General features: G+C 37.0%; 1 long non-coding RNA gene across 1 annotated transcript; it reads right to left on the minus strand.

The window, feature by feature from the left end:
* Positions 1 to 2,150: 2,150 nt before the first annotated feature.
* Positions 2,151 to 7,198, minus strand: LOC141503545 (uncharacterized). Its single transcript, XR_012472897.1, has 3 exons — positions 7,070 to 7,198; positions 3,542 to 3,654; positions 2,151 to 2,294 (listed from the first exon to the last, which is right to left on the minus strand). It is a non-coding gene; the product is annotated as an uncharacterized LOC141503545 (long non-coding RNA).
* Positions 7,199 to 18,738: the final 11,540 nt, after the last annotated feature.

Raw genomic sequence — 18,738 nt, forward strand, 5'->3', positions numbered from 1 at the left:
CTGGTTCATTGAAAGTCTATCTTTTTCCCTGGAAGAGGACATTCAGCCTTGCTGGGTAATTCATTCTTGGCTGCATTCCAAGCTCTTTTGCCTTCTGGTATATTGTATTCCAAGCCCTATGAGCTTCCAATGTAGTTGCTGCTAAGTCCTGTGTGATCCTGACTGCAGCTCCACGATATTTGAAATGTGTCCTTCTGGCTGCTTGTAATATTTTCTCTTTGACTTGGGAGTTCTGGAACTTGGCTATAATATTACTAGGGGTTGGTTTTTTGGGATCTCTTTCTTTGGGGGATCGGCGGATTCTCTCCATTTCTATTTTGCCCTCTGCTTCTAGAATATCAGGGCAATTTTCCTATAGTAATTCTTTGAGAATGATGTCAAAGCTCTTTTCCTGACCATGACTTTCAGGTATTCCAATAATTTTTAAATTATCTTTCCTAAGTCTGTTTTCCATATCAATTGTTTTTTCAATGAGATATTTCACATTTTCTTCTAATTTTTCATTTTTTTTGGTTTTGAAGTATTGATTCCTGATTTCTAGTAAATTCATCAATCTCCCTGAATTCTGTTCTTTGTTTGAAGGATTTGTTCTCCTCAGAGAGTTTTCTTATCTCTTTTTCCATCTGGCCAATTTTGCTTTTTAAAGCATTCTCCTCAATAACTTTTTGAACTGTTTTATCCATTTGACCTAAGTTGGTTTTTAGCATGCTATTTTCTTCAGCATTTTTTTGGATTTCCTTGACTAAGCTGCTGACTTCATTTTCATGTTTTTCCTGCATCTCTCTCCTTTCTTTTCCCAATTTTTCTTCCAACTCCCTCATTTGATTTTCAAAGTCTTTTTTGAGCTCTGTCATAGCCTGAGCCCAATTTCTGTTTTTTCTTGGAGTCTTTAGATGCAGGAGCTTTTGCTTCCTCATCTTCAGACTGAATATTTTGATCCTTCTTGGGCTCATTTGCAAAATATTTCTCAATAGTCTTCCTTTTGTTTCTCTGCTCATTTTCCCAGCCTGGGCCTGGTTTTGGGGTGCTTCCTGAGCTTTTGGGACACTCCCACAAGGGTCTCAGTGTGTGAGGCTCTGTCCTCCCTCCTGGTCTGTGAATGACCATAAGCGCCCCGCTCTGCCACAGGGCCGAGGTCAGGGGGCCCTGTTGTTCTATGGGGGGCCTAGACTTTGATCAGGATCTGAATGTGGTCAGAGCCCCAGAGTCCTGTTCCAGGGGCAGAGGACCGAGCTCCCAGTTTCTCTTCACTCCCCTCCCTCAGCTCAATGGGCTCATGCCCTGGGGACTCTTGCTTACTGCCTCTGCCTGCTTCTGTTTCTGTATCTGGGCTGCAGAAAGACCAAGCTGCTCCCTGTGTGCCCCGAGGGCTGGGCTCCATGTGCTCACTCTGGCAGAGGTCCCCTGCTGTTCCCCCACTTTGTGCCCGGTGCTCCTCGGGATGCAGCTCAGGAAACTTCCCCACTGCTGTGAGCTGAGACTCCCAAGCACCCTGGGCTGCCTCCGGGAGGCTGAAGTTCTTTGGTTGTGGTGGGCCACCCCTCTGGCGGGCCGCCTCTCCCATCCCGGGGAGCAGAGCCTTTCTGCTCTTTTCCAGGTTACCTTGAGTAGGAGAACTGCCTCTCTGGGTCTCTTTGTGGGTTCTGTCTATCGAAAGTTTATTTAGAGTCCTTAGCTGATGAGTTTTATCAGAGAGCTCCTAAGACTTGATCCCTTCTTGTCACCATCTTGGCTCCGCCCCGCCCCCCCATGATAATTCTTAATGATCTTGCCTTCTCAGGATTTTCTCTTGTCATGTGTTAAGCCATTAGTTCTATCTCTGGTACACATATTTCTATTTTTTCAGGCCTAGTGAATGAAAGTAGTCTGGAGGAAGTGACTGAGCTACCATCTTGTAGACCATATGACTTGGAAGTGCTCTGTAAAATGAAGGTTTGGAATAGAAAAATTTTTAAGATCTATTCTAGCTCTGACAGCTTTGTCTTTTTGTTATAATTACATGAGGCAGAGGATAAAAATGAAAATGTGAATTGTAAGGAATAAAATTTTCCATCTAAATAGAATTTCAATGAATTTCTCTTGGTGATGACAGTGGTAGAATTTTGAATACAAATACCAAAAGCTCTTTACTTAATGTTTTTTATGTTGCAAATGAGTATGGTACTCAGATATGGAGAGAAGCTGCCCATAGGTGCCCCTGTAGTAAGGATTGTCCTGTTATGACTTGAAAGGAGGCAGAATAGACATGTCTAGCCTTTTCTCCCCAGACTCTTCTCCAAGGGAGATTCTTATTCCTGTCAGAAGAGAAAGTAGAAGATTGGAGCAATAGGTCATTCTTGTCTTCTTAGAGAGAGGAGAAGATGCCAGGCTAGAATTATTTCATTCTCTTTCCTTAAGCATTATTAAATTAGGGAATACAAACAGGTTCTAGCTAAGTTCTGATCCATTTTGTCATTTTAAGGGAACAATCAATTCAGATTGATTATCAATAAAATGAAAATTATAATGAGACATGAACTTATTCTCTTAAGAGAGATAAGACTTTGACTATGTCACTCTTAAACCCAGATCACCACTAATCTCCACCATTTAGATCAGAGCTATCCAACTTTACTTTTAAAAGCTTTTTATTGAAACAATAGAAACAATAGAAATTTTATTGAAACAATAGCCATTTTAGTGTGGTAACTTGATTTTGTTTACTAAAGCATTTTGTAAACTCACAGGTGGTGGCATTTTGGACAGCCCTGAATCTAGATAAATCTGAGCAAATAATCTAAGTAAAATGCAATAAATAGAAATTCACCCAGATTAGATTCTTTTTCCACTTTAATTAGAACAAAGTTTTCCTGTCAGATGGGGTCTGAACAAGATGTTAAATCCAGTCTCACTATAAACCCTTTTTCTTCAGAGGATAGTAGGAAATGAGGATATAGGAAGGTAAAAAATTCTGCATCTCACCAATATTAACAACTGATTATTTTATAATCATTTTTCTCACAATGTGAATATTAGCTACTACTAATGCTTCTATCCTTTGACCATTTAATTGTCGAAGGAATTCATAGGTTGATATCCCCACCCAATATTTTGAAATTATAGGAGAAATAATTTTGGCCTACTTTCTTTAAAAAAAATAGACATGACAATGATAAAGAAAAGGAAACATTGTCTAATAAGAATATTTTCTAATGACTTTTTATTTCTCAATCTCGGAAAAAATGACTTATAAGTCATTGTGTGGAATTAGTAGCAAAGTGCAATCAAATTTGCAATAGTTCCTATGGTCATTACAAAATAAGCTTCATCTCCCTATGATCAGTTGAGAGAGGAACGTGTCTCCCCCACCCCCCCCACCCCACTTACACATCCCAGACAACTCCAATTTTGAGGGAAAAGGGAAAATAACTGATATATTTCTCTTATTTCTATTTGGTATTTTGAAAACTTGTCATGAAGACCTCAATGAGCAACCTTTTTATATGCAACATTAATCTCTCACCCTTTCCTTCACTTTTCTTTTGAGTAAGGCAATACTCACCTAGAATCATGTTTCACTGTAAGTTCCATCTCACCAAATGTCAGTTCTACCTATGATGTCAAATCAAATCATATTGTATAAGGTCCTCTACTTCACCATACTTCCAGTATACCCTGGAATCAATGGATTATGACAGCCTGAGTAAAAATTCAACCACAAAAGGAAGATATATGTGGGAGGATGGTGGATAAAAATTTATAGAACACCAGTTACTATACTGAGTGCTTATAAATATCATCTCATTTGATCCTCACAACAACTTTGCAGGGTAAAGGTTTTATTTTATGGTTGAATAAACTGAGACAAACAGATTTGATTAATGTCACCGAACTAATAAATATCTGAGTCCAGATTGGAGTTCAGGAGTTACAGCATTGTTCCTGTCTCAAAAAAAGAAAAAAAACATCAATCTATCATTAAGTATTTATTATGCAAATGTTATATGCTTGGCACTCTGTTAAGCCCCCAGGACACACACATACACAAAAAGTCAAAAGACAGTCCCTGCCCTCAAGGAGCTTATAGTGTAAGTGGACATTTTGCTTCTTCTATTTAGGAATTTTGGAAGATGAAAGTAGGAAAAAATATGTATATATATATATATATATATATATATGAAGTCCTATTCACAATTAAACTTTTTTAAAGTTTTTTTGCAAGGCAATGGCGTTAAGTGGCTTGTCCAAGGCCACACAGCTAGGTAATTATTAAGTGTCTGAGGTCACATTTGAACTCAGGTCCTCCTGACTCCAGGGCTGGTGCTCTATCCACTGCGCCACCTAGCCACCCCCACAATTAAACTTTTCCTCAATTTTTAGTCATTACTGAAAATTTGAACAAACAAAATCAATAACCATCCACTTTTCACAGCCCTTCTCTATGCTGAAAACATGGCAAATTCATATCTTTGACACTCTCCTATCTCTACCTTGACCTCCAACCCTCCACTAAAAGATGGTCCTGGATCAGTCTAGATAATGTCCCAGAGAATGGCTAAACTACTGGATGTTATTTCAAATCAACATTCAGGAATCTCTCTGAGTTTAGTTCATTTATTCCAAAAGGGTAGGGAAGAAAGAAGCAAGATGGAGCCTTTTAATGATAATTACAAGTTTAGGATAGGAACTTGTATGTGTCTCATGATTGGAAATAGTTATCAGTATTACATACTGACTGAATCAGTGTTCTCTTCTTTCTAGTGATTATAAAGTAAATGCATATGTGTGGGACATCCATTTATATCTGGTAGAAATAACTGAGGGGGGCAAATTGAAAATTGGATGGTGCCATCGGTTTGATAATACCAGGCTGTAATATCAAGTTCTGAGTCTCCAAGTGAACATTCTAGAGAGGACTCTTTTAGATTGCTAAACAACCAAATCTCCAAAGCTGAGGGGCCCTCTCTTTCTCATGCAGGGTTATTCCAGTAGCATCTGTACTTTGACAAATTAACTATTTATTTCCTACAGTGTAAAAGATGTAGACAATTTGGACAATTTATTCCCCACTGAACAAAAGACCTTTTAACCCAATAGTAAGTATGGAAGTACTTAGCAAATGCTAGGCAAACAATTAGTGTTTAATAAATACTAATGTTGACATTATTGTTGCTGATGATAATGATGGAAGCATAAATGGATTTTAGGAATAAACACATAGAAAAAGAAATGATGAGATTTTATAAAATGAAAGATTATACTTTTGGTTCCATAGTGAGTCATTTTGCCTCTCATTATTTGATAGTGCTAGTCTTCAGTAAGGAAAAGCAAACCCTATGGGAAGGCTTTCAAAGGTATGACTTCCACTGCCACAGTACATACTACTAGCTCCCTAATTTCCCTGCCATTATTCTCCTCTCCTTTCTTCACATTCTTCACTCTCCTCTCCTTTTCATACTTCAAATAAAGTTCCTTCTCTTCTGTCAACTCCACCCAAATTGTGAATATTTCAATTCCTAATACCCTTGAAACCATGGGTAAGTCATTTAATAATTATAGTAACTAGTAAATTATACAAGGTGCCTCAGAAACCTTTGTGCAGTTTTAAGTTATTAAAAACTCCAAGCTGCACTAAAAATTTTAGGACCACTTGTATTATCTCATTTTGTCCTCACAACAATATGATGAAGTATGTATTTTACACCCCCTTTTACATATAGCAAAATTAAGAATTTGAGAGATTTAATAACTTGCCCAAGGAAAAACACTCACTGTCTGAGTTTGGATTCAAACCAGATCTTCCTGACTTCATGTCCTCCACTTCCTTTGGTTTTAAAATGGGGATAATAATCCCTTCATAGTAGTTGCTATACAGATCAAATGCAGTAAGGCATGGCAAGTGTTTTGCAGGCTTAAATTTGATATAGAAATGTCAGTTACTATGAATATTTCTTGATTGATTGACAGGAAATCTAAGTCACAAATAGATAAAGTCCAACAGAACTAAGAGGGAATTTCTGGTTTTACATCTGATCACCCTAGTTGGTAAGTTAGTGTTCTGGATGAATGTGATCAGAACTTTCTGTAACCTGACTTCAAACTCACATCTAAGAGGATGAAAGGAAATGCTCACGATTGAAAAAACAACTCATCTCAAGATCTTTATCTGATAATAGCCAAGTGGCACAAGAGATAGAATGCTAAGTTTAGAATCAGAAATACCGGAGTTTAAATTAGATACTAGCTACCCTGGACAAATCACTTAAACTCTCTCCCTCTCATTTTTCTCATTTATAAAATAAGGACAATAACAGCATCGGTCTCAGGGTGTTATTGAAAAGCTTAACTGAGATAATATATGTAAAAATGTTTTGTGTCTTTTAAGCATTATATAAAATGCTAGGTGGCTAGATGCTTCAGTGGATAGAGTGCAAGGACTGGAATCAAGAAAACCTGAGTTCAAATCTACCCTCAGACCCTATTCATATGACTCTGAGTAAGTCACTATTTGCCTCAATTTCCTCAACTGTAAAATGGGGAGAGCAATAGTACTTACCTCCCAATGTTGTTGTGAAAATCAAATGAAATAATAATTGTAGAACACTATATAATAATAATAATAAGATGATGATGATGGGATTTGAAAAGCAATTGATCCTTATTGGGAAGGAAAAAAATACTCCACAAGGAGGCCTTATAAACTATGCAAATCTTGATCACTAAAATTTCTTTAAATCTGTAGGAAAAAAATATATTGAGATTTCAGTAAGGGTGTGCTTACCTTGAGAGAGCTAAAGTAGACTTATAAGGAGCTAATGTTTTAGGGTAAGAGTAATTTAGACAGTGGAATCTGTGAACCAAAATGGTCTTGTTAAAGGTCTTATATTTTATTGATTTTATATTAAACAACTGATTTCAATCAACAAAATACTGAATTCACTCCAGCCAGTCCCCTCAGGGAAGATAGTATTTTTGTTCAAAAAACACTTCTCACTGACCTTTTTACCTTTACTCATACAGAGTCCCCCCAGATGTGAATTTAATGGTTTCAACCTTGAATATTATCAAACTCATAAAGCATGAAACCTACCCTACTGGAGGCAGTCTTCATAATTTAACTGGTTAAGCTGCCTGGGGCTCTTGGGGTTCAGCAGTGGACCTGCCCAAAAAATCATAAAGTTAGCGGTGCTGTTTCTCCAACTTCCAGGGGTCCCATGAGATGACCTCCGAGTCAGGTCCCTTATCCATCTCAGGGGCAGGCATTAGGGAAGAAGAAATTATGACATAAAACAAAGACTATATTATTTGGTCCATGTGTTATGGTTTACTCCATTTCATTTTCTGAACAAGGGATTGTCTGCCTTCAGCTTTTCCAGGCTTTTAAAATTTTTTTTATAGTCTGTTCAGCCAATTTAATGAGGACCACTTGAGAAACATAAGAAAATGACATCATTCTGCTTATGGCTCTCTTTCTTTCTACCTCATAAGGATATGGCTTACTTTGAGCAGGACAATAAAGATATGCTCTTTTCAGGTTTAAAAAGCACACATGGAAGGGTTTGTTTCTGACCAAGCAACTTATGTTGAAATCACTACCCCCATTCATCTCTTAGAATTGAATTGAATCTTTCTGTGTTTTTTGGGGGGTTTTTTGATGCTACAAGATGGCTTCTAACAGAGGATACCATTTGGGTTATAATTTACCCAAATACCTGTGAACCAAATGAAGAGAGTTTAATGGCTCTGAGAAAACAGATAAAAAAGACTGCTTTCCTTGAAAACTGGCTGACATCACAGAAGTGTTCAAGTTACAAGGGTCTTCTTTCACTGCCGACAAAGGAAAAAGGTACAGATGGTTCCAATAGTGCCATACATTTATTTTCTAGAGTAGAAAATTATGAAGCACTCTGACCTGACAGACTTCCAGGTGATCCAGGCTATTTAAGGCAACTGGAAGTCCTTTAGAAAGGAAAAATAAACGATACTGATTACATTTATGTATAACTTTCTAAGACAACATTAGTATTATCCCTTTAGATACATTTCTCCCTTTCCCCACCCCACTTGCCACCCAAAAAATTCTATTTAACTAATAGAGTTATCTTCTGAAAACCACAATGTTCTGAGTTTGAATACATGGCTGCCAACATGAGCCCTACTAAAGATCAGAAGGGATACTATATGTAAAGCATTAAAGTGCTGTATGATTGCTAGCTATTCTTGTCATTATTATTATTACTAGTAGTAGTACTAGCAATATTAGTAGTAGTAGCAGTAGTAGTAATAATAGTAATAGCAGCAGCAGCAGCAGTAGCAGTAGTATTCTAAATATATACTTAGAATCAAACAATTTGAAGCTGAAAGGAACCTTAGAGATTGCCTAATCCAATTTTCTCATTTTATAGACAAGAAGATAGGTTGAGAAAAAGTAGATGTCTTTTACAAAATTTCAGAGCCAGGGCTAGTAGCAGGAGAAGGAATAGACTAATATTTTGACTAGAGTCTGACACTGTCTCTAATATTTTCCTGTTTATAAAATGAGAAAACTGAATTAGATAATTTCTAGTTTTCCTTCCAGCCCCAAACAGTACCAAACTGTTAACGATTCCAACTGTGTCAATCCAAGGCAAAGCTATTTTCTGGAAGGGCTATGTCTCTAGCTAACCGTCTTGTCTTACAGTCAATTAATTAATAGATGATGTTTTGAAGAAACCCTCACATGTGAATTCTATTACAAATATTCAGTGGAGGTCATTGCAAATGATAAGTGTCCTTCAACTAAGGTATTCCTCACAAAAGGCAGCATGTTCATGGGAGGAACAATATTTGTCATGTAGACTGGGCTACTTTCCTTAAAGGAAGGAAAGCTATTTTTTGAGACTTAATTGGTTCAGACAGCTAAAGCTCTAGCTGTAAATAAATCTTCCCAGGGATCTAGGCATGAAAGGGTATATCACAGGATATAATTTTCAGAGTTGACAGATGTCCCACAGATATGAGAATCACTGCACTCAACATTTTGACCAGACACATTTCCAATTGGGGCCTATATCTTCTTGAAGTTGTGTTATGTACTTGCTTCATGTCCTTTCCATTCTATGACTGTAAAAATCGCCTCTTGTTAATTATTATAGGGTTGACAGGGGCAGCTGGGTGGCACAGTGGAAAGAATACTGGACTTATCTTCGTGAAGACTTAAATTCATGAGTTCAAATCTGGCCTCAGACAATGACTAGCTGTGTGATCCTGAGTAAATTACTTAATTCTGTTTGCTTCATTTACCTCATCTGCCACATGAACTAGAGAAGGAAATGACAAACCATTCTAGTATCTTTTCCAAGAAGTTTCCAAATGGGGACATGGAGAATCAGATATGACAGAACGACAACAAAATAGTTGACAAGCATCTCATTTTGATCCTGTCCTAAACCTAAAGCACTATACCAGCAGGACTGAGGTTCAAGCTATAAAAATGTTATAGTGGAATATTAACTTGGAATCAGAAGACTTAGGTTTAAACTACAATTCAAACATTTGCCATCTGTGTTACTTTGGTGAAATCATGTCATTTGCCAGAATCTTGGTTTTTCCCATGTGTAAAATGAGGATAGAAATATCCTTTATATCTATCCTTATATTACCTACCTACCTCACAGGACTGTTGTGATGAAAATTATTAAAGTGCTGCATAAATGAATTGTTAATATTATTCTCCATGAGGTGACTTATTGCTGAACTCACTTTAACCATATTTCACAGTCCATTCATACTTCACTCGAATGTTTTTATGTTATTTTTTCCGATTACCTGAAAAAATAATTTTCAACCTTCAACTTTTTTCCAAGCTTTTGAGTTCCACATTTTTATACCACCTTCCCTCCCTTCCCCCAATGGTAGTGAGCAATCTGATTGTACATGCACAATTATATTTAACTTATTTCCACATTATTCATGTTATGAGGGGAGAATTAGAATTAAAGGGGAAAACATGAGAAAGAAATAAAAACATGAAAGAAGTTTTAAAAAGTGAACAGAGAGGGCAGCTAGGTGGCATAGTGGATAGAGCACTAGCCCTGGAGTCAGGAGAACTTGAGTTCAAATCTAGCCTCAGATATTTAATGATTACCTAGCTCTATGACCTTGGGCAAGTCACTTAACCTCATTGCCTTACTAAATACACATACACACACATACACACATAAGTGAACAAAGTATGCTTTATTCTGAATGCAGACTCCATTTTTCTCTGAATATGGATGGCATTTTTCATTACAGGTCTTTTAAGATTGTCCTTGATTACTGAACTGCTGAGAAGATCATAGCTGATCATCACACAGTGTTACTGTTAATGCAAGCAATATTCTCTTGGTTCTGCTCCCTTCACTCAGCATCAGTTCAAGCAAGTCTTTCCAGGCTTTTCTAAAGTCAGACTGCTCATGATTTCTCATGGAACAATAATAGTATTTCATCACATTCATATACCACAGTTTGTTCAACCATTCCCCAATTGTTGGGCATCTTCATTCACATAAAAGTATCCTAGATATAAAATATATTTCTTTTTTCTATAATTTTTCATTTTCACAATCCCCAAATTTTTATTTTTATAATCATTTATACCATGAATTAATAAGGGCTGTGTTTCAATAGCTCAGGCTCCTTGCTATTGGTTTACAGAAATTGTTCTTCTCTAGGAGGACCCAGCTAATATTTCAGCAGATCCCAGATGCCATTTTTTGGACTTCTTTCTTTTTCTGATCATCTCCCTTCACACATTTCACCACGCTGTTTCTGCTCTTAGAGGGACCAATCTATTCAATATGCACATTGATTATTTTGCCAAGAAGTGTACCTATAGTTTGTTGGTTACAACAATGCCTACCTCCTGTTCAGTAACATAATAGACCCATCCAGTTTTGTAACATTTATAGTTCATTCCCCATTGAGCTATACCTATACCCTTGATGGTATTTTTCTTGTTGAATTGTTTATACATTGACAAAGGGTCAAGAACAGAGATGTCAAACTCATAACCTTCAATGGGAAATGCACTTTAAATATAATTTTAAGATGTTTAACAAAATAAATAAAAAAGTTATAGTTATTTTTCATTTGTGGTTTTCTAAGTTAATATATAACCTGAAAAATTTTGTTTTTATTTGAATTTTATACCACTGGCCAAGAGAACATATACTGTGTTCCCCTCCTCTATCCTTTTGTATTAGTCATTTTGGCAAGTCACTCAAGTCTCTGTCCCTTAAATGAATAAGCTGCCTTGGAAAGAAAAAAATGAGGCTGTGAGGCTGAGGCAAGAAAGATACCAGCAAGTTCTGTGTCATAATTTTTCAATGGCTAGAAGGTTCCAGTGAATCTCCAAAATAATGTTGCAGGAATAAAATGAACATAAATAATACCATTTGATAATTCTAGGTTTTCTGTTTTTATTTGTAATAAATAGTTCTGACTTATACTTTATATTTTTTTTAAAATATATAAAATGGGGGTCCTAAAACATTTGTTTAACAAGGCCATCAAACCAGGATAAAACACTGGTGAAGGTGTTGTCAATAATGATAGTCATATGCTGCTGGAAAGACAAAAAAAATTGATCAGTGATTTAAATCCAGAAAAAGATCATTTAAAGCAAACATGTATCTGTAAGTCTGGTGTAAACAACTCTAGTATAAACAAGCCTTGGAAATTTCTCCTCATTGGTTGAGTTCAGTGAGTGATGGGGAATAGTTGGCTGGAGTGGGAGTGAGAGTTCTGCTCCCTTTCTTGGGTCTTTTGAGTCTCTTTGGACTCTGAAGTCACTGGCCACTTTTGGTTTCCAGTCAAAAGAGAGAAGATAAACAATGCCAATGACACCAGAATGGTGAAGAAAAAAAAACTCTAGGAGGATGTGAAAATGAGAAGAGTTAGAAGCTTCTAATATGTACCCTAATCCTAGCTTGCTATTCTAGAGAATTTAGGAAAGTTCCTCTTTGAATGAAATCTAGGACTTTATGAGAGACAGAAACAGGGACAGAGACAGAGACAGAGACAGGGAGATAAGGAAGGGGAGACAGACATAAAGACAGAGAGAGATGGGGGGGAGAGAGAGAGAGAGAGAGAGAGAGAGAGAGAGAGAGAGAGAGAGAGAGAGAGAGCTGAATTATCTTTCTCCTAAAAGGAAAGCTCCTTCCCTCTGTGTTGTTACTATAGCATCTTATATGATTATTTCTTCTGATTTTTCTTTTGAAATTTACTTAGATAAATGGGTTTCTTTGCAAATTGCTCTGTGTGTCTGTGTTTGCATTATGGAACTAATATTTGTTGGGAAGAAATTCAAGCCTTTGGATATAAAAATCTTTCTTGATCCATCAATAACGAGTGATTCTAAATTTACCATGAATCTGAAAACTACATCATCTAGATTATTAATTTTTAAGGAAGGAAATAGATATAATTCTAGCCCAGTGCATCCCTTTCTCTAAAACCAATAGAATGGTTAGACTTCTGACTCCAATTTACTGCTTCTCTTTATGGCAAAAAATAAAGTGTCCTTTGGAAAAGACTAGAGATGGCTATTTTGTCTCCCTTTAAGTAATGATACTCTCATGCTATAAGTGGGTTTCAGTGTCTCATTATAAGTATATCTAATAACTATGTGACCTTGAGTAAGTCAATATCTCTCTCAATCTATTGTGCTATTATACTATGCCTTAAAAGGTAATACTAGGGGCGGTTAGGTGGCACAGTGGATAAAGCACTGGCCCTGGAGTCAGGAGTACCTGGGTTCAAATCTGGTCTCAGACACTTATTAATTACCTAGCTGTGTGGCCTTGGGCAAGTCACTTAATCCCATTTGCCTTGCAAAAACCTAAAAAAAAGTTAATGCTGTGGGAGGTATGTTAGAAATCTTATGTAGATTTTATATGGATATTTATCTAGCTATTCTTTCATAGGTAACATAAATATACATATACTAATATAGATATTTTCAGTCTTAAGTCAATTAGGTTTAAAGGCTTAATCCTTCCTAAAGCTTAAAGTTATACTACTTAAATATTTTAAGCTATTAAACTTTAAAGCTGCATTAAGATTTTGAAAATATCCTATGAAGATCTCCAGACCTGCCATTTTCTCAATGTGGGTAACTGCCAGCATGGAAACGGTCTTTACTGATACCTGATCAATAACATATCTGTACTTTTTAGTCTTAGAGGGTAGTCAGAAGTGAAGTAACTTGTCAAGGATCACACAGCTACTCACTGTCAAAGTAAGGATTTAAATCTAGTTCTTTCTGACTCCAAGGAGTCAGAACTAGGCACTGAACTAGGCAATTCTTTTAAAACAGAGTTGTTATCATTGTCATTATTGTTGTTATCCTTATTGGAGGCGATATGAAATGATGCATGACAGATGGAATTGGAACCAAGATGACATCCCACCTCTAATACATGTATTTGTTGCATATTGGTCTCTCAATACTCTAGGAAGCTCTCTAGGACTATAAACCGCAGAAAATCTTGCACTGACCAGGGAAATCTCCTTCTCTAGGACTTCCCTATTTCAATAAACCTATCAAATGCCTTTCCCTATCATTATTACAACAGTCTAATCATAATAAAAACCAGTTAATCTTCAAGGACAGCCAGGAAGAGCAGTAGCATTTGAGAACAAAATTTCATGTATACCTGAAAAGGATAAGAGAGTATAATTTCAGGATAGGAACAATGCTGATGAAAGATCACTGTTCCCTTGAGAAAAGTAAGGCAAGCAAAGGTTTTAATCAAATATTTTCACTTGGACAATGTTCAAACTTGGGCTCATAGTCCCCTCAGAGCATTTTACTACCCAGGTCAACTCAATGCTACCCATGTCCTTTCCATTTGGCACAGTTTACATTCACCAATCATGTATTCCATTGGGGTGGGGGGGGCACAGAGAAATCATATTGTGTGGCCCATGATGAAAAACCAGAAGTAGAAGGGGAACAGGTCACTGAGTAGGACAGAAAGCCTCCTTTGCTATTTCTAAAAGAAAATGATGGTGAAGCATTATTGACAGTACAAGAGAATGAAGAGCCCTATTCTCAGAGACAGAAGACCTGAGATCTTGTCTAAAAGTTGCGATTTACTCACTGTGATATTTCAGTTTCCACTTCTGTGAAATGACAGGTTTGTCTTTGTAGATCTTCAAGGTTTTAATCAGTCCTAATTTTGTGTGATTGCCATTCTAAGCTAACATACTCTTTCAAGGAGGAAAAAACTAACTACTTTCTTTTTTAAAATATCCATCTATTTTTAAGAGACCTCATGGAGATGGTTGGGTCCCAAAGATAAGATCACAGCTTCGCTCCAGGATTGAGCTATATGCTTTCTATCACATTTCACTGTCCCCAGGCTTCTAGCCATCTATCTCTTGCTCTTTTTCTCAATCTTTAATTAGTTGTAGTCAAAGATTCATAGTTGTCTTTAGGACAGATACAGTCTGGACCACAAGAGGACAAAATATCCTTAGGGTCAAGACTGATGATACATATTTCAAAGCTCGTAACTTCTTAGCAAGTTTGTCACTTGTGATGAATATATATTGCTCATTGTTTTTTCTAAATATTAGGCTATTTTAAGAAGGCTCAATGACCAGTCATCAAGATTTTGGATTTCACTTCTTCCCTCACTTCTAACTAATGGTATGTTGAATGGGAAATTATGTATGGCAATTATAGTAGGGCAGAGACAAGATATAAGGCAAGAGAAGAAAATAAAATAAAGAAAACCAGATGGATGAGCACAGAAGTGAGCCATTTGCTATGCCCTTAGCATGCAGTTTGAAAGTCAAAAATCCATTCAATTGCAAAAAAAATTGAATCAATAATGCAGACTACCCAGCTGTGAGACATTTTTGTCTAGTGTGTTCTCAGTCATGTCCTCTCAAGTCCATTATTGTGGATCCTTCCAACATGATAGAGGTCTTCTTCACTTTCTCCTAATATTTCAAGAGTAACAATGGAGCCCTGGGATCATACACCCACCAGTCACCATTTGTATAGCCTTTCTTATCTTTCTATCATCTATTTCCTCGATGGCATCCTTTGGTCCTACTTTTCCTGAGAGTTCCTCATTGGTTATATGTCGTAGCTTACTCACCTGCCATGTACCTCTTCACTGCCCTTGGCACGATACTCTTCCTCAGGTCTTCAGAGGTAGCAGTGTCCTATGTTCTGCTACAATACTGGTAACAATACCAATAACCCACCAACCTAATAACTTATAAATATGCTGCTTGATATAAAGCAAAAGCAGTTTTGTATTTAGCTAACAGAAGAATGAAAAAATTTACAACATTTGCCCATTTGATACTTTGTCTATAAAAGGGATTATTAAAAAAAATTTAAAATATCAAATTAACATTCAAATTAAATATGAAAACTTGGCAGATGTACTCTCTTTACAGATTTGGGACTCTGTTTAATCTAAATTTTAAACCAGTCACCCAAAGGGAGGACTTATACATCTGCCTCAAGCTTTACCTTTAAATCTTGTTTAGTACAAACGTTCAAAATCACTTTCTACAAGAGACATAATACTGTCCATAACAGCATTATGTTGATTTTTTTCCAACCAACATACACCCCTTGCCAAAAACCACACAGTAGGAAAAACACAACTCCCTGACACATCACTGGATAATTATTTTTAATGTTCCACATAATATGGAAAAGAAACAATGTCTTCCCTGTGACTGAATGCATATGTAGATGAAATGGGTAGTGTTCTAAATGGATTAATATTGAGCTCAAACTATTGACTAACTCACACTTGAATGAAGCCTAATTTACTGCAGAGGGGGACCCCCCCCCCCAAAGTAGGCTGGAGAGGGAAAAAGAACAAAAAACCAAGCCTAGCCTCTTCTCTCTGTCCTTCAGGCTGCCAGCCCTCTTCCCACTCCCTGACACCCTGTGCCTTTAATCCCATTCCCATGTATACAAAAAGAGGGAGGGAAGCTCATCTGGCTCTGGGTTTGTAATCTGACCTGTTTTGTTAGTAATCAGGAGAACTGTGAGAAGGAGGACTTGCAATGTTGGATGGAATGCTCTCTTTAAAAGATAAAGCCTTCCTAAACTCAGAAGCTGAGGGATACTAATCAACGTCACCTGAGGAGTCTCTATGAGATGGGGGGGGGGGGGGGGAGTAAGTACTTAATTATTTTGTACTCACAGTTCTCCCCTGGGGAACTGTCCGCCTAACATCTGGAAGAATTAGGGCCAACCCATGCATGGTGTCTTCCAGTGTTCAACACACACCACTTTTCCATGCTTGACTCATCTTGAAACTGAGTTGTCTCCTTTTGCAGAAGTTAATATATTGTTTTCTTAGTTCTCAGTTTGCCTCCTGCAAGATGACCAAAAGGAAGTCTCAACCTGTCTCAGACTACATAACATGTAAACTGAGTAGGTCAGTAAGTGTCTATTTCATGTCATTAGTGCTGTGTGTGCATATATATATGTTAGTGGAGACACTAAGAAAATACGTCTTTGTTTAGATTCATATAATTGTCTTTTTTTTCAGTAGAAGTACTGATGAATATAAAGCCAGCAGCTTTGGGCTCACATCCCAGTTCTTATTACCTGTGGAGTCTTGGACAACAAAGCCCCCTTACTTCTTTAGAGCTCAGTTTTCTTATTTTTCAAATGAAAGTGTTGGATCAAGGAGTTTCAAAGATCCCATTTAACTCTAAATTTATGATCCTATGATGATTCTAATGATAAATTTTACAGAAATTTTAACAGTTAGTTCCCTTTTCATCAATCAATTTTTTAAAAAAATTTTTCCCCCATCCTCTAAATTCAAGGTATTTCTCAAGTCTCAGCAATTATTGTTTCTCTCTCTCTCTACACACTGTCCCTTGATCAATTATCATCTTTATGTCAATAACTCCCAAATCCATAGATCCATACATGACCACTCCTATGAACTTCAGTTCCACATTTCCAACTTTTTCTAAATATCACAGCATAGGTTCACCCACTAAACATGTCAAATTTAAATTCATCATCTTCCACATAAAATTCAGCCCTCTTTCTACCTTTTCTACTTCTATTGATAGTACTATCATCCTACCAATTTCCCAAACTTGAAATTTCACTGTTAGTTTCCCAAGTGGGAGGTGAAGGAAAAACCACCAGGTCCATCTAGGTCTCTCACATTCATCTACTCATCTCCACTCAAATTGTCATCCATGCAGCTTAAGTGTTCATCTACTTTTCTGGGCTACTTTAATATTGTCCTAAATGTTCTCTTTCAATCTTTCTCATCTCTAATCCAGTCTTCAAATAGCTACAAAAATAATCATCCTAATATATACTACCCATTCTCTCAGAAACTTTTACCTATTACCTATAGACTATAATCTGGCATTGATATAAGACTCCTTTAATTAGGGGAGAGAATAGTTAGTCCATGATCCATACCTATGTTAGGGACAGAGTTGCTGAGAGCTTGGAACCAGAGAGATCCCAGTGCTTGTAGCTTCTGGATTCGAGAGAACACACATGCATACCCCCCCCACACACACACACACACTTCGTTCGGAACCGAGAGGGTGAGAAAGACTCTAGGGAGAAAACAAAATGTAGAGGAGTTAGTGTCTCAAGATAACCTTATATTGTCTAACATTCTCATTTATGTATCTTCTCTGATTTCTCCTTGCATTTTGTTTGGATAAATGGGTTTATTGACTATTTCATATGTGTGACAGTCTTTGTACAATTGGCATTTTGTGGGAAACGAGTCATGCCTTTGAATTTAGCTTGGGTTATAGCTCTTTACCCATTAAGAGATATCAATCAAAAGAGTGATTTGAAACTAAACAAATATTTCACCTAGAGCAGGGGTAGGGAATCTTTTTTTTATGCCAAGGGCCATTTGGAGATTTATAGCATCATTTGCCTGCTATATTTGGTCAAATATTTAATTAATTCACCCATTAAAAGCTCCTATAGTTATTAAATTTCAAGTGCAGCCTTCAGTTGCTGTGGCATCACCAGACCAAATGGTTGTAGGCCAAATATTCCCTGCCCCTGACCTAGACCAACAAGGTTTAAAAGAATGGGGGAAATAGAGATAATTATAGCCTGGAATATCTTTCCTATGAATGCCAGAGTGGACAGCCTCCTGGCCCTGGCAGGACTTAGTCTTTTTGAAGAAGAGTATTTAGAGGGGTCTCTAGAAAGATCTATTCACAACTCCCTGTGAGCCACAACACCCATGTTTTTATAGGGAGTTCAGCACTCAAATATCTCTATGTTATGATACCAGCCTAACTTCAGTTTTATTTAATATTACACCAATTCACACATTGTTGCTCCCACAACACTGATTTACAAACACATCCTGCCTTCTCCAGCTTTGAAAAGTTTATGCCTCTTTCCTGGAATGCATTCCCTCCACCACTTCTGCCAATAAAATAGCTTCCTTTCCTCCAAAGTTCTTCTTGGGTGTCACCTCTTGCATGAATCCCTTTTTGATTCTCCCTACCAAAGGAAAATGGCATCCCTTTCCTCAAGTTTTCTTACAGAACCTTTGGATTTCTCTTTTTGTCCTTCCAACATTCCACCTCATTTCTTCCTTATTTATTTGTATGTTGTATAGAACCAAGCATATTATGAATTTTCTGAGCACAGGAATAATGGGGCTTTTTTTTAGTCTCTGTATTCCCAACAGTTTCAAGAATTATGGAATTTTCTACATCTAATTTGAAGAGATAGCTCAT

Source organism: Macrotis lagotis, chromosome X (genome assembly GCF_037893015.1).
Source record: "Macrotis lagotis isolate mMagLag1 chromosome X, bilby.v1.9.chrom.fasta, whole genome shotgun sequence".
NCBI lineage: Eukaryota > Metazoa > Chordata > Mammalia > Peramelemorphia > Peramelidae > Macrotis > Macrotis lagotis.